Source organism: Poecilia mexicana, unplaced genomic scaffold (genome assembly GCF_051168715.1).
Source record: "Poecilia mexicana isolate PSO_F unplaced genomic scaffold, ASM5116871v1 scaffold_21, whole genome shotgun sequence".
Classification (NCBI taxonomy): domain Eukaryota; kingdom Metazoa; phylum Chordata; class Actinopteri; order Cyprinodontiformes; family Poeciliidae; genus Poecilia; species Poecilia mexicana.
The window spans coordinates 24,497,866-24,519,375 of NW_028263390.1; the positions used below are offsets into that span (position 1 = coordinate 24,497,866).

Below are 21,510 nucleotides of genomic sequence, written 5' to 3' on the forward strand. Positions count from 1 at the left end.
TACTATATTGTAGCTACAGCTTGCCTGCCACAGTTTGACAGAAGTAAGGCAGTCATACACCGGCTCCTCCACCAGGGTCCTCTGAATACCACCGGCTGGCATGGTGGCTGAATTGTCCTCTTGATCAAGGTCACAACTACTGACACAAACAAAGTGGGGGTTCCAGCAGGCAACCCACCAGGTACAAGATAAACTCCAACCTCCTAGGCTACCGGCACCGTTTCAGGTGTGCTTTTGGTATGGACCATGTTGAGAACGAGAATCTCAATCGATGAATCATAATTTGTATTGACACACGGAGCATAAAATCAGCCAAGAAAAGCATTCAGACTTTACTTATTTTATTAACTTTCAGCGCTGAAAGGAGACGCTTTACCATTACATCCGAGAAGAGTTTCTAAAAAAGTCTGTGCAGCGTCTGAGGAAAAAGAGGAGGGTAGCTGATTATATGAACTGAAGACACTCCCTGAAATCACACCATGTCTCTGTGGCCTGATAAGTTTCTGTTTCTCGTGAGAAATGGACCTTGGTGTCTAACAGAATCAAAAATGTAACTCTTTACTATGGGCCCTTTGTCTAACAGCGTGTGACTCTTTCTCGGCCTGGTAAAGCATCTCAACAACCACCATCACTTCTTGGACCTGACCATGACATTGAACCTTGAGGGGGTTTGGTCATAAAGGTCTACACCTCTCATGTGCTCATTGATCTAGTTGACATCAGTCTCTATATAATTCTTCATCTTTGTTTCCATTAGGAAAATATTGTTGTTTTTCTAGTGGATCAGCAGTTTCTCATCTTGTGTTGGAACCTCATTTGGATCCTCTTTAAAGGGTACATCAAAGAGACAGCTGTCCCTTCGTCATAAACTTTTGCAGGTGGTAACAGAGTACCACATGCCTGATGAAGGGTCAGATTATCCTCTTTTCCCATGAACTGATCATATGCATTCAAAATCAGGCATGGAAAATGGCCCATCTTCCCCTTATAGTCCATGTCTAAGCCATCACTATCAAAATCAGTAAGGGTTCCATTTTTCTCACAACTACATTGTTGTATGCTTTGTCTGGCTATAACAAAGTCCAACAAATCAAGAACCAAACTCAAATTAATCTTAAAAAGGAAGAAGTTAGGAATTGGAAGAATATGGTATGTATTTAAATAAGTGGACCTATTGGTCAAACGTATTCTCCCACCTGTCACTATTATGACCGTCAACATGTTTACACATCCTGCTCACACACCTAACAAATTTTTATAAATGCAAAGGTGAATATCATAACTAGACACTTTAAAGATGATGTGCACCAAAAATCTTTGTTGTATGTTTATTTAAACATACATTGCTATCCTCTTCTTTGGGAGGTTTGTGGCACTCTTTTTCTCGCCGAGGTGCAACCAAGATTTAATCAGCTCTAGTCATGTGATAATTTAGTCTAAACATGTGATACTGCATAAGTATTATCCAAACACTAAACTTTGAATGTTTGCTGAACATTAACTGAAAATTTAATCAGCAAGCTTTTTAGAGTCCTTGAAAGTGAAAAAAAAATTCATTTTTCCTCTGATGTTTGGGTGAACTCTTCTCTGCGGAGGTCGGCCATCTCTCTGGTTCTTCCTGAAGGAGATCCATCAGGAGTTCTGGTGCTGCTCACAGTGCAGACGGTTCTCCTCCCTGTTTGCCGTTGTCCCTCTCTCAGCCAGAATCTCCAGTCATTTTTCTTGATCCTTGAATAAACATAACAGAATATGTTCTGGGTGTTATTTATGATTCGTTTGTTAATTAAAACAATGTTTAATATAAAAATAAGATTAATTTATTTCCTTAACAATTCCTTCTCCTGTTCCCTCAGAAGGAAAGAGTTTAGGACTCACTAATTACATTTACTCAAATATAGTTGAGTAACTTTTTGAAACTCAAATGAAGTTTTAGGAGTACCGTTACTATGCTGAACTTTTTACTTTTACTCAGGTCATTTTATTATGAAGCATCACTATTCTTATTTAAACAAATTTTTTTATTTTGTCTTTAAAAAACTAAAAATTCCGCTGAACTTTATATTTTGAGCCCTCTAATTGTGTAATTTTTTAAGATATGAAATAATTGATAACTTGATCAGTTACTCAGTACTTGTATACTTTTTACCAAATGCTTCTTTACTCATGTGTAATTTCTTATTCAGCTACTTTTTACTTAAACATGTAAGTAAGAGATAAACATGAGTAAAAACATGTTTGGAGTACAAATTATGGAACAGTAACCAAATGTTGAGGCACATATGTTGAACAAAAACAGGGAAACTAAGGTGGCCAAGTTATACATCCACAAAGAACTACTGAAATGAATAGTCATAATTACTTTATATGAATACGACATGTATGCATGTGGGCCACACTTGGCACATTTCAGGGATGTAACCAATAGCGACATATTTTAGCAGGAGTTCAGCTTTTATCCATTCTGCATTCTGTACCCTCACTAAGGTCACTGTATTCAGGTAGTCTGTTTACAAACATCAGCGTTAATTTACCCCCACATTTTTTAAATTAAATGTGTCACCAGTGCATTTGGCCGGGTGTTCCTGCTCCAAAAAGGTGAAGGTCTCTGGTCACCCTGAAGCTGTGAGCCCACTGGAAACAGAGACCAGAGGCCTGCAGGATGATCTGCTGTGACAGCTTAACATCTGAAAACATACACGATAGAAACATTAATGAATGTGCTGCAAAAACAAGCTGTACTTTTGACCTGGTGGCGATCAAAAGTACACCTGTTGGCCTCAAGTTTGGTTACAAATATGACTATAGTTGGAAAACATCAGCGTTAGCTTACCGTCTGGGCAACCGGAGGATCCTGGACGGACAGCAGCGGTGCATGTCTGAAAGATGGCCTCCGATGCAGATCTCCAAGGCTTGCCACCGTCATTCTTTCAGCTCAATGCTCCGTAGAGCTGCCACTGGATATTGCAGTTCACTTACGATGTACAGTCAAGTCTGCTCCTTATAGTTGAATCGCAGCTGGTAGCTACGAAGGCGTCCTGAACCTTCAATCGTAAGCCAACTTCAGCGGCCGCTTCGTCCAAACTATAAAAAACCCCGACGGTGAAGCTCTGAGTCCATCAGAGCCGCCAGCTGAAACACGTTCTGTCTGAGCGGCCACACAAAAATAAAGTCAGGAGTAATAACACTATTTTCTAATGAAGTTAATGAGCTTATGCTTATTGATAACCCATTAGTAGGTCGCCATCTTTCTTGAAAGCAAAGTAGGTGTGACGCTAACCAACCAATTGGGGAAGTTGTAGCCTGATGACGTGCCACTCCTCATTTGCATTTATTTTTCCCCCTAAGTTTTGCGGGGAAAATAGAATGTGATAAATAAGAAAATAAGGAAATACTAAATGAATAAGGGAAATTGGAAAATGGGAAAATTAAAAGTTTTTCAAACAAAAGTTAAATGAAAAATAGGTTAAAGAAAAATGGGTACATAAAGAAGGGATATATGAGAAATTGATTAATGAAAGTGGGAAATAGAAAATCGGGTTAATGGAAAAAGGAAATGGAAAAATGGTTAAATTAAAAGATAGATTAATGAAAAATGGGTAAATAGATAAAGAGATTAATGAAAAATGGGTAAATGAAAAAGATAAAAGAAAATGGGTAAATAAAAAAAGGGATATATGAGAAATTGATTAATGAAAGTGGGAAATAGAAAATCGGGTTAATGGAAAAAGGAAATGGAAAATGGTTAAATTAAAAGATAGATTAATGAAAAATAGGTAAATAGATAAAGAGATTAATGAAAAATGGGTAAATGAAAAATAGATAAAAGAAAATGGGTAAGTAAAAAAAGGGATATATGAGAAATTGATTAATGAAACTGGGAAATAGAAAATCGGGTTAATGGAAAAGGAAATTGAAAAACGGTTAAATTAAAAAATAGATTAATGAAAAATGGGTAAATGGATAAAAGGATAAATGACAAATAGATAAATGAAAAAGAGAAATTGGGAAATTGATAATATGAAAAATAAATAAATTGAAAATTGGTTTAATGAAAAAGCTAAATTATTTATTTAACAAATTTTTTATTTATTTCACTCATTTACTTCATTTTTTGATTTATTTTACTCATTTTTTATTTATTTAACCCATTTATTTATTTATTTAATTTTGGCGCAAATGGCTCTCCATAAGATTGTTCCGCTAATGGAATGGTGAAAAATGCTGAACAAAGATCAATCACCGTGAAAAATTTTGCTTCAGCAGGGATTGCGGTTAAAAGTGTGTGTGGGTTGGGCATTTCTGCCTATGATCTTTCTTCTACTACATCGTTTATTGTGCAAAGGTCATGTACCAGGCGATACTTTGACTTATCTGCTTTCAGAAGTGGAAAAATTGGCGTATTGCATGGACTTTCAATTTCCACCAACACTCCTGCTGTTAGCAATCCTTCAATAGTTTTGCTGATTCCTTCTTCTGCTTCTGGTTTTAATGGATATTGAGGACGAAATGGAAGTTTAGCATTTGGTTTCAGTTCAACTTTAAATGGGTTAGCTAATTTCACTAATCCCACATCTGTTTCATGTTTTGACCATACTGATTCAGGAACTAGCTTCAACATGTCCTGCATTAATAGGTTTTCAACTGACTCATCTTTTTCTTCTGTTTGTTTTGTGTCATTAATCGGTACTGTTACCACCTGTGGTTTTGCTGTCATAGCAGTTTCACTTATTATTTTAATCATTGTTGCATCTTCTGATTGGAAAATGGGCTTTCTGTCTGTTCCCATTTAATCTGTGTTGCGATTTTCATCATTGGTCCAAGATCTTTGGCATGATAGTTTTTATTTACAAACAAAGTTATGTGTGGTACAGATTCTGCAGCGTTGTACCATTGAGAAATGAAATCATTAATTTCTACATTTAGCGCTGCTCCTTGTCTCCCAACAATGATATATTGGGACACAAGGTTCACCGCTTCACCTTGTGTTTCTTTGTCCCATTGTTCTTCAAACTCTGTACTTTTTGAAATGTCATAGTACATTGTGCAATGATAGTCTAGAAATGGTTTTTTAGCTTCTGGAATTTGAATTTGAATGTACTGTCCCCATTTAGAAATTACCTCTTTAATGGAGTTATTAATGTCTCCAAGCCAATAAACTTTGGCTTCATGTTGTTGCATGAACATTTGAAGATCCACACCTTCTTTTTCAACATACACAACTTGAGGAGAACACCAGATTTTTATTTTTAATTTGCATAGAGCGTCTCTTCCCAACAGGTTTACTGGGGTTTGATCAGATACCAAAATTGGTATTTTTATTTCATTGTCATTTGTTGTAAGTCAAACAACCCAAATAAGCCCAAAAAGCCAAAAACATGCACATTTCAGATTTTTACCATATATACAGGCATGCCAATCAAATACTTACACAACAGACAACATACATTCCCAATTATTCAGCATTCATCTCAGCAACAATCATTCCATTTGCATTTCTACTCCTTATTTTTTCCTTACTCCTTCTCCTCCCTGGGGATTCTAGTTAGTGTAATTATATTTATTAATTTATTTATTATAAATATATAAAATTTAGTTGGCTATTGATATAATTAGCCGTTGTCCAATTTTAATGTGTGCACACAATTAATTATATTAGGACTTCAGTTATTTTAGCCAAGGCTGACAGAAACACTTAAACTCCTCACCAAAAACTCAAAGAAATTAAAGAACAATTACTGCAGTTTAACTCACAAAGTAATCTGTAAAACTCTATTTTCTTCACTTGAACTTCTTTATTCACTTTTTACTCATTTTCAACTCTATTTCATCATCTCATGGAGGACTTTGGTTTCTCCCACCAGACGAGCTTTTTGCTCTCTTCGTGGATGGGATATGCCGTGGTCACTCCATGGAGAAAAACACATTCCCTCCGCTAAGGAAACTCCGCTGTCTCTCTCATGGAGACACTCGGTGGTCTCACAGAGAAAAAAGAACTGTCATCTCCTGGCCTCTTCTTATTCTTATTCTTTGTTTTTATAGCGCTTTTCACAGAGATCCCAATCTCTCTTCGTGGCTCAGCTGGTTTAATGTTAAAGTTAAGGTTCTTGGCCTCCTGCCAAATTTAACAAATCGTGATGTATTATTTATTAGTCAGCTCAATGAAAGTGCCTGTTCAGAAGAACTACACCAGATTGGCTGATATATGGTAACTTATAATGGAAGAGAATTCCTTGTTACCGTCACCAAAACGGGTGAGACCAGACTGAAACAGTGCTTATTTTCCGAGCTGCATGTTTCCAGAATGTATGAGATACCTCTGAGTCTCAGATTTTTGGCAGCTCGTTCTTTGCGCAAAGAAATTACTCGCCTATGGTAAGCAGAAAGAATTTAATCACTCTTTTTAGCACTTCAGACCGCCAGCAGACAGGAAACCGTTCTGTTTTTAACAAGTAAAAGAGATAAAAGCTTACCTCTTTCCTGTGATTGGGCCCAGACGGCTCCCGTCCGCAGTCAGGCTGAAGCGAGTCACCTTTCTTCTCCTGGTTGTTCAATTGTTCATTCAAACGTTGGGTGTCACCACTTTTATTGAGGATTTGAAAGGTGGCTATACTCTTAAATATCTAAGTAAAAGAAATAACGCACAGAGACGTAGTTCTTGCTGCTAGGCCATAGACGAGCCGGAGATTTATTACACTACCACGGATACCTCGTTACAGTTTCTTCAGTTCAGTACAAAAATCTTCATCGTCATTGTCTTGTCACAAAAATCTCCCCGAAGTCTTAATCTCGACCTGTTTTATACTTTTCCATCTTCATCAGTGTGTGTTGGAAAGTTTCAACCAATGGCGTGCTCCTGTTGTTTTGCAGAAAGATTCTGGCACGCTTTATACTGAGTGTGTATTGGACGACCTTTAAAATATTTTGGACCTCACGAACTCAACATCTGCTCCATTTCAGAATTGCTGAATAGAACAATTTATCTCCAATTGTTGATTTTAACTTGCACAAACAGACATCCTTTCCAGTAAATGCTGGCTCCATTTGCGCTTTGCACGCAAATGGAAGGAAAGAATTCGGTCAGGTTGACCTAGTGCGAAGCCAAAGTCTTTCCAGAAAACAACTCCTTTAAATAGTATTTCCGCTCTTACATTCTCTACAGTCTACACTTTGATGACCCGTTTATACTGCAAACTGACGCCTCTGGAGTAGGCCTTGGTGCCGTGTTGCTGCAGGACATTGATGGCGAGAGACATCCTATTGCTTTTCTCAGTAGGAAGCTTCAAGACAGAGAGACCAGGTATTCCACAGTTGAAAAAGAATGCTTTGCAGTTAAGTGGGCTGTGGAATCACTGCGGTACTATATGTTGGGCCGCCAATTTACCCTGGAGACAGACCATCGGGCACTGAAATGGTTACACCAAATGAAAGACCTCAGCAAGGGGTATATGCGTATTGCAAGATGGTATCTGTCATTGCAGCCTTTTGATTTTACAGTGCAGTATCAGTCAGGGAAGTCTAACCTTGTGGCTGACTCTCTGTCGAGGATGTTTGAGGACTGAGTACTGTTGTCCTGGGTGACGGGGGGAGGAAATGTGATGGAGACCAGGGGTTCCATCCCATATTGATTATTAATATTATGTTATTTATTTAAAGTCTAAATGTATTTTGTATCAGTTCTTTATTTCAGTTACATTGTGACATTTGGTGAACATTCTTTTTCGGTAGGGAGGCTGGCCATCTTTCCTGTTCGGAGAATGTGGGGGAAAAATGTCAGTTTGTTTCTGATTCAGATTGGTTCAATTTGAGTTAATTGTTTGAGTACTTCCCTTTCTGGGTGTGTCTCAGCAAGGTGGAGCAGAAAAGGAGACAAATTCTCCTGGAGCATACCGTCTTCCATTGAGAGGGGTAATACTCTGAGATTTATATTTAGTTATATTTACTTTTGATTGACCTTAGATTAGTTTAGTTTTAATACTTTGCATGCTTGTAAATATTTGTTGGATCATTTATTGTTTGCTAGGTTTGTGTAAGTAGTGTTTGTTTCTTGTTTATCTTTTTTTGATCACCCCTTTACCTGGTTAAGTGTTGGAACTTGCCTCAGGTATGAATGTCAGCTTCTTTGCTTCACTGTGTGAAGGGTGTTGGTGTAATGGTGACCTTGAGCTCCCTAATAAACCCACCTCAACTACATTTTGTTGCCTCACTTCATTCCTGAATGCAGTGCCTCCGCCGGTCAAAGTGACACCTGACTTTTTGGAGAAAAAATAGCTTGTTTTGGACACGGTGTAGTTTCTTATTTTGGGTAATATTTTTGCTATTTTTCACAGGCACAATTTTAGAATTGTCGCCAGACTTTCAAAACCTTACAGACTACACACACACACAGACACAAGCTAATTGCACCGTGTGTGGTGTCCAGCCACAAAGCAGGAGCAACACACCACATGGCAAACTGATTTCACTTACCGACATTCAGATTCCTGACAGAAAATCCCATAAAAATCCGTTATATCATACGTGAACTTAGAGTAAATAAGCACGGCTGATGACATGGAAGCAATATCAATAGTATGTGAGCTTATATTGAGCAATAAAACAAAAAGAAAATGCGTTGGATAAAAGAGTGCATGGAGAGCAGCAGCTTTATTTGTTGCACTATGAAATAGAGGTGAGTTTTGTGGTCATCAACATGTGTTTCACTATGTTTAGATTGTTTTCTGTACTTTAAACTTCATTGGTTATAACCAATTCCACATATCTCCAATGTCCGGTCCCAATGTTCTACCAACTAGACCAGATCAGTCTTAACACACCACAGCAGGATGATCAGTTATGCAAGCGACAATCTTAGAACGCTGAATGTTTTAAGATTGTCGTAAGAAGAAAATCGGGGCAAAAACTCATGCCAAGTGAACTAGGCTTAACAGGAAGCAGCTGATTAATATCAGAAAAGGAGGCATCGTGGTTGCAGAGCAAGGGAGAAGGAGGAAGTTCAAACCATCTCTACCATCCATTGCAACGGGCAATATGAGATCACTAGCTAACAAGATGGAAGAACTTCGAGCCCTGCCAAGGACTCAGCAAAAGTATAAGGAATGCAGCATAATGTGAGACATAGATACACAATTATATTCCTGACACTGACATCTCTCTGCCAGGCTTCCTGACTATACGAGCAGACAGATTTAAAGAGCAGCAGGAAAGAGGAGATTGTGTCATCCAGGACATGTGTCATCCAGAGGTGAAGTGTCATCTCTGCAGTCCAGACATTGAACTCTTGGCACTAAGTTTCCATACATATTTACCAAGAGAGTTCAACGACCATGTGGCTGAGATAGTCCTCAGCCAGATCCGTGCAAGCAGTTTGTTGTGGAGGGGAAGGCATCGACCAGTCCAATACAGGCAGTTCTTTCTCAGCATTCTGGCCCTGCACACAAGCTACTGCCTTGTGGTTTTTTCTAGACTAACCCCTCCCAAGCTCAACTACAGTGTTTGGGGGACCAGAAAATGCTGGCCGTGAAGCTGCCACTGGAGAAGTAATGTCATTGACTGGAGAGGTCCAAACAACCATTTGTAGTCTGGATTGACCATAAAAATCTGTCCTAGATTAATTTTGCCAAAAGTTTAACCCCTGTTCGTTATTCTGCAATAGCCAGCCACACCCTAATCTCACCACCGACTGACTACTGGCCAGTTCTCTATCTAACAGGTCCGGAAAATCCCTGAAACCCGGGTCTTACCCTACAGTAGGTTTATTAGAGATATTCTGTTTAAACTGACTTAGACTTAGACTTAGACTGACTTTATTATCATTTTGCATGCACAAGGTGTATACAGAACGAAATTTCGTTGCATACAGCTCAGGACAGTGTTTGGAGCTTTCAATGTTATGAGGTTACTCCAGAATAAAATAAAATACAGTATAAAATATGAATATAAATATAAAATATAAAGTGCAAGAATGACAGTAAAAATAGAAGTTATTTAGTTTTGTACATGTGCAAGGTATAAAGTGGAGACCAGATTTTAAGTGCAGTGCGGTTAAGAGTTCAGCAGTCTGATGGCAAGTGGGAAAAAGCTGTTTCGGAACCTGGTGGACCTGCACCGGATGCTGCGGAACCTCTTTCCAGAGGGCAGCAGGGAGAACAGTCCATGGTGGGGGTGTGAGGGGTCACTGACGATGTTTCGGCCTCGGGACACGCAGCGCTGGGATGAAATGTCCTGAATGGAGGGAAGGGGGGCCCCGATGATCCTCTCTGCTGTCCGCACCACTCTCCTCACGTTCTTCCAGTCGGAGGCGCTGCAGCCTCCACACCACACAGAGAGGCAGCTGGTCAGAATGCTCTCTATGGTGCTTCTGTAGAACGTCTTGAGGATGGGCGGGGGCAGGTGTGCTCTTCTCATCCTCCGCAGGAAATACAAACGTTTCTGTGCCCTCTTGACCAGAGACGTGGTGTTCACAGTCCAGGAGAGGTCTTTAGTGATGTGCACCCCCAGGAATTTGGTGCTGCTGACCACCTCCACAGCCGAGCTGTTGATGAGCAGTGGAGCGTGGCTGGGCCGGTTCTTCCTGAAGTCGACGATCATCTCCTTCGTCTTGTCAACGTTCAGGATCAGGCTGTTGTCTCTGCACCAGTCCACCAGCTGCTCCACCTCCTCTCTGTAGTCCAGGTCGTTGTCATCTCTGATGAGGCCCACCACCGTTGTGTCGTCCGCGAACTTCACGATGTGGTTGGTGGCGAACCTGGGTGCACAGTCGTGTGTCATCAGAGTGAACAGCAGAGGGCTCAGGACGCATCCCTGAGGGGAGCCTGTGCTGAGAGTGATGACATCGGAGGTGTATTGTCCGATCCGGACTGACTGAGGTATGTCGGTGAGGAAGTCTAGCAGCCAGTTTCGCAGGGGGGTGCTGAAGCCCAGGTGTCCCAGTTTTCCTGCCAGATGCTGTGGGATGATTGTGTTGAACGCTGAGCTGAAATCCAGGAACAACATCCGCACATGAGTGTTCTTCTCCTCCAGGTGAGCCAGGCCCAAACTGGCGGCGGAGAAAACTCGTCTAGCTCTAACTACCTTCAGATCCAGAAGTTATGGCCCTCTTCAGTTGAGAAACAGTCAGCAGAGTAGCCCTCACTGCTGCATAGTTCCAACAACCACTCCTGTTAACGGTAGCTTTTCTCCTAAAAATAACGTGCACTTGTTACCGGCTAGATTAGTTTAGTAACTTGGATTTAAGTCCCAGGGCCATTATTGTAATACTCGCCAAAGGAAAGTACGAAGCCACCAAATTTCTAGAATCATGCATGCTAATTTTACTAAAATCAGAAGAACCCTCAATGAGCAATGACTCAATTAATTTTAATGTCCACAACCTCCGTTGACATTTTTAATATGTATTTTATTAAGCAAGCTTTAGCAGGGGTAAATAACAAACAGATTTAACTACAGTGATTATAAACTCGTAATAATTGATAAACTTGAGTTATAAAATCAATCATAACCTATCCTCATTTCTATCCCTAACCTGTGTCACCAGTTTCATTAATGAGGCTTTAGGGGCAGGACAACTCACACCCATTGTCAGTCGATCTTGGCAGCTGAGATCTTTAGATGTCCTTGGTCAGAGTCTCTGTCCTGGCGGAGCAAAGTCCTCTTTCAGAAAAGCAGCAAAGTCAAACTGTCCGTTGTCTTTTAGACGAACAGAATCTTCATCACTCAGTGACCTTTGTCTTTTCTCCAAGTCTGCTGCAGTTGAACAGTGATCGTTGGGTTGAGGCAGAGGAGACGGTCGAATTCAGGGGCCAGGGCAGGGGCTGACGGATCTTGTCCCTTCTTTGCGGCGTGAAGTCTCAACTTTTCCCTTGGTCCCAGGGTGTGGTCCTCTGCTGATCTTTCGTCTGCGTCTTCTCGTTGTCTCTCCTTCTGCGCCGCGGACTAAGAACAGTTTCCTCCCCGGCTCACTTTCTTTTAAACCCCTTGGTTCATAGTTGTGTGTGGGAGAGAGAGAGAGAGAGAGAGAGAGAGGTCTCATAACTCCCCCTTCAGCGGAAAGTACCTACTCTCCCCAACCCTTGCTCCTCCCTGACTGTGGAAAGTCCCGGACCTTCCTCTTCTCTGTCGGATTGCTGCAACTCCTTTTTCGGTCTTCCCTTTTTTCTGCTGGCCATCTGGCAGTTACTGCCTTTTTTGGAGTTGTTCTGGGACCTCCGCCCAGCCCAGTGTACTGCTTGTGACACAGTTTGTTCCTTTTCCTCATGTACTCAAATCTACAGTCCTCTATAATGAATCATGAAACATAATCAACTCAAAACATAATCATTTTGCTTTATCTACTTATAACCCTCAGTATACCTCTTCTTTACCTACTCTGTGACTTAAGTGTCATCTCAAATCATTGACAATATACCACAATTAAGTTGTTACCGTTACTACAGATCATGAATACATAGTATATATTTCAATTATACATTACAGACATTGTAATTACAAAAACATCAATCATTTCAACTGGTACACACATATGTAATTTGTATTTCATTTCTTTAATCATCCTTAAATCAATATACAAGATCACTGTTATTTCTCAGGCCTTTTACCCTGTTTTCTGCGTGTACCTGGAGAGATCTCACACTTCCATGCCAGTTTTCTCGACACCCCATACCATGCTCTTTGGTCACTGTTTTTCAACTTCATCTTAATTTAAAGACCAGACTCCAAGAACTTGAAGCCAGATGCGCCCATCTTGTCAATTTGAACTTGAGGCTCTGAAAAAGGAATCAGAATGTCTTACCAGCTTCATGTGTGGTTGTTACTCTCTCCTGGAAGATTGAGGAGTTGGCTCAACAAGAATAACCCATCCCAGTGGATTGTCCTTCCAGCTGTTTATTCCAGAAAGCACTCATCCAAAGGCACAGCAGAGGGTCCATTCTTCTAAGTTTGTCTGCCATCAGAGAGTCTAATGAACCTTAACCTAATAGCCTAGTCTAATAACCTTATTGCTGGTGGCCATCTATGGCTTAGACACCTGCTAGTATGTTTCCTCCTGCACCATCTGTGATCAAGTAAAATCTAGCAACAACCCTCTAGTAACTGGTGTTCTGTGCCTGTCCCCAGAAGACCCTGGTCATACATTGCAATGGACTTTGTTACGGGGCTACCCCCATTCAAAGGTACCTGTTATTTAACCATCATTAACTGGTTCTCAAAATCTGACCAGCTAAGTTCATTTAAATCTAGTTTACTATGTTCCAGTAAAAACCTGTTTTTAAGATCAAAGAAGTGTTATTTTCTTTTGAATGAAGACAGATGTTTTTATGGCCCTGTCCCAGAGGAAGCTCTACTCTGTTGACAGGACCAGATTGTTTTACACCAGCTGTTAAATCTTATCAGTGGTCAAAAGGTTAAACTCACACAGAGCCACGACCCCCTGTGAATGCCTGCTCAGTCCACAGAGAAACTAGCTGTGTTTTAAATTATAGAGAACTACAAGCTAAGTTATTTTAATTCAACTTAGTGTAATATGTTTCAATAGAACTATACTAAAGAGATAACGCTAATTGAACCATGGATATAATTTGGAACCAAATTTTCTTATTTAAAACACTATTCATTTTATCTAATATTTGAACATATAATCAAGTCTAAAAACTAGTATATTTTACATTCATTTTTCTTAACATAAGACGCTCTGGTTCGAAAACCAATGAGAACAAGACACAATTCCACAAAAAAAAAGTTACATTTTATTGTTTCATGTTTCGTTTAAGAGACATTTAAAATTTCAAAAATAAACTACAATGGGAAGGGAAAGGGAAATGAGCAGCACTATGGCCTAACAGCAGGGGGAGGGCAGTCCAATTGTGGGAAACTGGTTCCTAAACAAAAAAATAAATCCAAATAGATCACCCCAAGCACTTCTGGACATACACTCAATTGTGAAGAAACTCCAACACCAGCCACTTGCACAACACAAAGGACCAGTCCTCCTGGAGGCCCTCCTGTTAGGTTCTGTGTTTTGAGTTCGAGTTTCTGTCTGTCTAGTCCTGTTTTCCCCTGAGTCTCAGTGTTGTCTTGATTGATCCCAGCTGTGTGTCGTTCCTGTGATTACCCTCCCAGTGTATTTAGTCCCACCTGTTGTCAGTGTTGCTTGTCGGATCCTCTTCGTGTCTCACCCTCGTCTCACGTCTGTGTCTGTTCCTGTGCTGCCAGTGATTTTCAGTTGTTCCTCCTGGTTTATTATTAAATTATCTCTTGTCATCATGACTACCTGGGTTCCCCGGCGTCTCTCTCACCATTCTCATCCACACATCATGACAGTAGGATCCGACCAGAAAAGAGGTGAGGACGCCTGCGTGTGGGGAAGCGAGGCTTGGTTCCAGCAGCAGTTGGAGTTGGCTCAACGGGATCTCTACAAGGACGTAGAGATCTTGCCTTCTCCGCTGCTGCTGGAGGAACTGGGTCTCGCCTCTGACCTCGACGCACCCAGGCAACGCGGGCCGCGACGGAGGCGGCGGCGGGGATCTAGAGCGGAGGAGTTCTGTGGCGGAGCTCCAGCCAGCCAGAATCCCTGGGTGGGAACTCGGCTGGCGTTCTGTCCGCCTGGAGTCGGACCCCGCCGTTACTGCTGCCCTGAGCCGCCGGAGATCCCGGCCCCTGGGTCACGCCGTTTCCGCCGCCCTGAGCCGCCGGAGATCCCGGCCCCTGGGTCACGCTGTTTCCGCCGCCCTGAGCCGCCGACGATCCCGGCCCCGGGGTCACGCCGTTTCCGCCGCCCTGAGCCGCCGGAGGTCCCGGCCCCTGGGCAAAGCCGTCGCCGCAGCCCTGAGCCGCCGGAGGTCCCGGCCCCTGGGCCCCGCCTGCAGCTGCCTCCGGTCCCCGCACCGAGGCAGCGTTTGCTTCAGCCCCCAGTGTTTCCCGAGTCTGCTCCAGTGTTTCCCGAGCCTGCTCCCCCCGAGACTCCGCCCCTTGAGCCTGCTCCCCCCGAGACTCCGCCCCTTGAGCCTGCTCCCCCGAGACTCCGCCCCTTGAGCCTGCTCCTCCCGAGACTCCGCCCCCTCAGCCTGCCCCTCCCGGTGTTCTTTTCCTCGAGCCTTCAGAGTTTCTAGTGCCCCCTCCTCCCGCGTTTGCTGATTTGGTCCCTTCTCCCGAGCTCCTTGTGCCTCCAAGCCCTCCTCCCGAGTCTCCGAGCCCTCCTCCCGAGTCTCCTGAGCCTGCAGTCGGCCTTCCAGCCGGCCCACCAGAGCCTGCAGTCGGCCTTCCAGCCGGCCCACCAGAGCCTGCAGCCGGCCTTCCAGCCGGCCCACCAGAGCCTCTGAGGGTCCGCCTCCTGCGCCAGCAACGCCCGCCGGACCCGCCCAAGGGGGTCCGCTTCCTGCGCCGGCGGAGAAGACCGCCGGACCCGCCTCCTCGCTTCCTGCGCCGGCGGAGGAGAACGCCGGACCCGCCCAAGGGGGTCCGCTTCCTGCGCCGGCGGAAGAGACCGCCGGACCCGCCTTCTCGCTTCCTGCGCCGGTGGAAGAGACCGCCGGACCCGCCTCCTCGCTTCCTGTGCCGGCAACGTCCGCCGGATTAGCCTCCTGGTTCTCCGCCCACTCTGATGGGTAGTTTTTTGTTTTGGACTCTGGCCCTCCTTCCGTCGCCCCTCCGCCCACCCTGATGGGTTGTTTTTTGTTTTCTGTTGTGCCTTTTTTTGGGGGGCGTCTGGTAGCCGCCCCTTGAGGGAGGGGTACTGTTAGGTTCTGTGTTTTGAGTTCGAGTTTCTGTCTGTCTAGTCCTGTTTTCCCCTGAGTCTCTGTGTTGTCTTGATTGATCCCAGCTGTGTGTCGTTCCTGTGATTACCCTCCCAGTGTATTTAGTCCCACCTGTTGTCAGTGTTGCTTGTCGGATCCTCTTCGTGTCTCACCCTCGTCTCACGTCTGTGTCTGTTCCTGTGTTGCCAGTGATTTTCAGTTGTTCCTCCTGGTTTATTATTAAATTATCTCTTGTCATCATGACTACCTGGGTTCCCCGGCGTCTCTCTCACCATTCTCATCCACATATCATGACACCTCCACCATCTTCAGCCCTGAGCCTGGACACAAGAAATAAAGGGTGGGGTCATACAAAGCAAATACAAAAAAGAAATACAATTTAGACATTAAGTACTTAAATGAGGCCATCCCAACCTGAGACATATACATCCATTAAAAACCAAGTTTAATCAGGATAATTTTTTCCATTTTTATTAGATTCAGTTTTATTTCAGTTTTATTTATTGAAAGATTTATTTAAAAATAAAATCCTCTTCTTAATTTCTTCACCACAAAGTAAACTAAAAGTAAACTAAACGAGAACAAACAACTGTTTGTTCACGTGGTTTTAAGGTCATGCTGCACATCAGCGTCCTTAATTGACAGCTGCTGCTTATATGGCTGGAAAACAGCAGTCTAGGTAGGAGACGCTGTCCGACGCTTTGTGGCTCCAAGCATGCTAATGAACATGCAGTTAGAAAGAGGGAACTGCCCAGGTTTCTATTCCAGAGCTCCTTTCCAGAATTCTTTTCCCAGGTCCAGAACAATGTCTGTGTTTAAGCAAAACAGACTGGCGAGCTAGATCTATAAAACCCATCAAAGGAAAAGAAACATCAACTCTACTCAACTCCTTCCAATCTGGCAGGAAACACTCAGGCCATTGCCAACCATTTTCACTCTGGACTGGACCATTTGGAACGGACCTGGATTATTATTGTTATTATTATTATTTTGTTTGTTTGTTTATTCATCACCATGAAGGACTGAACTTCTTGGATAAAGAGAAAAACAACAGCTTGGACTTCCTGAATTGCTCGGATTGTTTTGTAAATATTGTAAATATCAATACATATCACTAATTTTCCACCATACCGTTGTTTGTCTGTGTTTCTACAAATGGCCACACCCTCCAGCAGTGGAACCTAAGGAATATTCTGATTCAATAATTAACTAATTAATCATTTTGTATATAAGTAATATCTGTTACACAAAGCTTTAATTAATTTATCTAAAGACCAAAGCTGCCAACTGCAGCAAGGCTAGAGGCTACCCAGAACAATCCCAAACAGAAAATAACCCACAAACAAATGTAGCAAAACAAAAACAGCACAAAACTGGGGAAACAAATCAGCAGGGTCTCCGCCAAGCTGCAGCAGCTTTCTGTCAGAGCTGGATGACTCCAGTCCAACCAGAGAGCTCCTACCAGCCTAACAGCAACAGGAGGTTCAGCTTGCCAGTATTTTCTATACATGAACAGTTGTCATGGTTTTGTACTATTGAACTATATGGATGCAATAAACACTATATACCCCTTTATGTTATCAACTGGGAAGGTGAAATTACAATCACACCCCACTGCAAACAGGAGACTCCAGTTTCTAAAGTCACAAATAATTTGAGTTAAACAACTGCAATGTCAGATCTTATACAGGAGAAACAATGCTTACTTAAGTTAGAGTTAAGACCACTGCAAACCAACCAAACAACATTCATGCTGAAGAGTGACCATGTCTTGGCATAAAGAAAACTTCTTTCTTTCTTCTTTCAGATTTTTACTGACGGGTGACATCTAACGTTAAGATGTATTATCACCATCTACTGTGCTGGAGTGTGGACCAGAGTGCCTCCCTTTAATCTAAGTTATTATATATAATCCTGTTTCCTTCAAAAATTAATAACAGCTTTATTTACTTTATGTTTAATTAATATCTTATTAAATTTTAATGTCTCTATATCATATTTTCTAATTTCTTGTTTAACTTCTCTCTACTTACTGTATATTTTTCACAATGAATTATTACATGTTCTACTGTTTCCATATCCCTACCACACTTACAACTACCTGTTGGATGTTTACCTATCAAATGTAACGTTTTATTTAATCCGGTATGTCCAATCCTCAATCTTGTCATTATTACTTGCTCTTTTTGATTTTCTCCAATTATTTTGTATATGAAATAAATGACAACTTTTAGTTCCTCCCACAATTGTTGCCATTCAGATTTAATTTTGCTCTTAATAATTGATTTTATTTCAGATTTACCATACGCTATTTCCAAAATTCTACTTTGTTTTAAAGACACCTTGGCTAAATGATCTGCCATATCATTCATTCCCTTCTATATCTTTATGAGCAAGTATCCATATTAACCTAATCTTTATTTGAGTTTGTATCATTCTAAATATAATTTCATAAATTTCATATACCAACTCCATATGACTTTCAGATGAGACATTTAAAATAGACATTAGTGATGATAATGAATCTGAACATATTAGAACTTCTACCCACTGTAAGCTCATCAGTATTGCTAACATTTCCACTGTATATACAGCTAATGGTCAGATGTTCTTTGTTTCTTAAATATACCTAGTTCAGGAATAACATAAGCAAATCCTGTTTTATTTGAGACTAAATCTTTTGAACCATCTGTATATATAACTGTAAAAGATTTATAGATATTCTTAATTCTGTCATTTACAAAATTTACCCAATAATCATCATTATTGACCTGTATTTCTCTATAAACTTCTAAGTCAACGTTCGCATATGGAAGCAACCAAAATGGTGTAATTGGATAAGGCAGCGCAGCACAGGCTCTGTTTCCCTGTATACCCATTTCCCTAGCAGATTTATCTGCTGCCCATGCTAAACAGTCTATTTTAGCTTTTCCACTCTCCCAGCAAGGTCTCAATATTCTTACTACTGGATTGTTCTCCTCCTTATGTCCCTGAAAACTCACCCAATAATTCAACATAATTTGCTTTTGTCTTAAATATAAAGGAATCTCCCCCATTTCCACCTGCACTGCCAAAGATGGAGATGTCTTCAAAGCTCCACAGCATAATCTCAAAGCTTGATTCTGAATTACTTCTAATTTACTAATCAATGTTTTCGCAGCCTGCCTATAAACTACACATCCATAATCTAACACTGATCTGATCAAGGCAATATAAATCTTTTTTAAATACATTTTATTTGCGCCCCAATCTAATTTATAGCTTTTTTTACTTTTCCCTTCAATATACTTTATATGATCACCCCATAAGAGCTTGGATTCCTACAAACTGAAATTTACTTACTTTTTCTATTTTTCCCATACATTTTTAAATTAATTTCCTCAGTTTTCTTCCTACTGAATACAACAGTCTTTATTTTAACCCTTGTGTTTACAAATGGGGTCCCACTGACCCCACACCCGTATCACTTGTATCATTTGCCTCAGTCCTTGCACGCACAAGGGTTAACTACTGACAATTTAACTCCCCTGTTATAAGCCCAATTTTCAACAGATTTAATAGCATTTTGCATTTTCTCATACACTAATCTTACATTTTTCCCTTTTCTCCACAAAGTTCCGTCATCAGCAAATAATGACTGCATGACATCCTGATCTACATCTACAAATACATCATTAACCATGATTGAAAATAATAAAGGACTGATAATACTTCCCTGTGGAGTTCCATTATCAATTTTATCTTGTTGCTCCCATCTGTACCTGTATAACTCTATTAAACAAAAAATATTTAATCCAACTATAAGCCCTTCCTGTAATCCCCATTTTATATAATTTTATAAGCAACCCATCCTTCCATACCATGGCATATGCTTTCTCAATATCAAAAAATATTGCTACCACTATTTCCCTATTAATTTGAGCTCTTCTAATATGTGATTCCAAACACACAACTGGATCCATTGAACTCCTTCCTTTTCTGAATCCACTTTGACATAAAGACAAAAGTCCTTTACTTTCTACAAAATATGTAATCTTGTCAGTGATCATTCTCTCCCTAATCTTTCCCAAACATGAAGTGTAATTGCTCTTTAACTTGAAGGGTTTGTTGGATCCTTTCCAGGTTTAATAATTGGCACAATAATTGCTTCCTTCCAATTAGAAGGTAATCTTCATTCTTCCCAGATCTTGTTATATAAACCTAAACATTTTTCTTCAGCCTGACTCCCTAAGAGTTTTAACATAATATAGCATATCTGATCTTTCCCTGGCGCTGTTAATTTTGATCTAAATATTGCTTTTTTCATTTCTTGCAAAGAAAAGGAAACATCTATGACATTACCTGGAGTTGTTTCGCCTTCTAAAGTAAAATCATTTGTCCTTCTTGTCTGCTCCCTCCTAAATTTCCCCTGTTCTGATAAATTATATGAACTATGGATCTTTTTTTATTTATTTTATTCCCTTTATTTAACCAGGTAAACCTCGTTGAGATCCAGATCTCATTTCCAAGAGGGACCTGGGCAGAAGTCTGCAATACACAGTAACCTGGTTACAAAATCAAATTAATTAATACATATTCACAAGTGTAAAACAGTAGAAAAATTGTTGCAAATGTTCTTCCCATTACTTCTACTTCCTCTTCATTTGTTACTGCTGTTCCTTTTTCATGTTTTAGAATTGGGTTTGTTCTCTCATGTCTATTTCCCTTCATTTTCTTAATCATCCCCCATACATTAGCTGTAGGAGTTGTTCTGCCTATTGAGTCACAAAAATATCTCCATTTTGTTTTCTTTGCCTTTTTAATAACTTTATTTGCTTCTGCTTGACATTTTTTATATTCAATTAAATTTTTAAAATGACTTGTTCTTTTCAATATTCTAAAAGCTCCATTTATTTTCCTTATTGCTTCACTGCACTCTTGTGTCCACCCAGGTACCTCTTTCTTTGTGTTCTTACCTTTATTTACAGGAATTGTTATTTTTGCTGCTTTCAATATAACTTCTATAATCTTTCCCTCTATACTTTCTATATCTAGATTTAAATTGACTTCATTCATATATTTCTCACATACATATTTTAATGTATTCCATTTTGCCTTACCAAATATCCACCTTTCCTGCCTTTCTACCACCTCCTTCTCTTTAGAAATAAGAATTTTACAAAAAATTGGAAAATGATCACTACCTACTGTTGTTTCTTGTTCTATTTCCCACTCACATAATCCAACTAAATCTCTAGACACCAGTTAAATTTACAGCTGAGAATTTTCTTGTATGCACATCTATTCTTGTTCCTCTTCCATCATTCATACATACTAATTGATTATCTTCCAACAGCTGTTCTATTACATCTCCATTTGTATCTTTTCCCTGCCCTCCCATAAACTGTTATGGGCATTAAAATCTGCACACCAAATAACTTTATTTCTATTTTGTCCCTGAATTTCCTTTAATTTATCCAGCTCTAATCTTTCACATGGATTGTAATAATTTATTATAATAAATGAATCTCCATTTATCCAAATCTCCACAATTAAAAACTCATTGTCTTTTCCTCTCTTAACTACTCTAAATGACAACCCCTCCCTAATGAAAAAGGCACATCCCCCACCATTACCTTCAATCTGATCAAATCTAATAGCAGAATAATTTAAGATTCTAAAATCTAATTGGCGTTTTAACCAAGTTTCTTGTATACAAATAACCTCTGGAGCTTCTTCTAATTTATCAATAAAATGCTTTAATTCCTGTCCATTTGATATTAAA

General features: G+C 40.6%; 1 long non-coding RNA gene across 1 annotated transcript; it reads right to left on the reverse strand.

Annotated features, from left to right (window-relative positions):
- Window positions 1–324: 324 nt before the first annotated feature.
- On the reverse strand, window positions 325–6,986 carry LOC148153180 (uncharacterized). Its single transcript, XR_015761803.1, has 3 exons — window positions 2,831–6,986; window positions 2,561–2,684; window positions 325–1,728 (listed from the first exon to the last, which is right to left on the reverse strand). It is a non-coding gene; the product is annotated as an uncharacterized LOC148153180 (long non-coding RNA).
- Window positions 6,987–21,510: the final 14,524 nt, after the last annotated feature.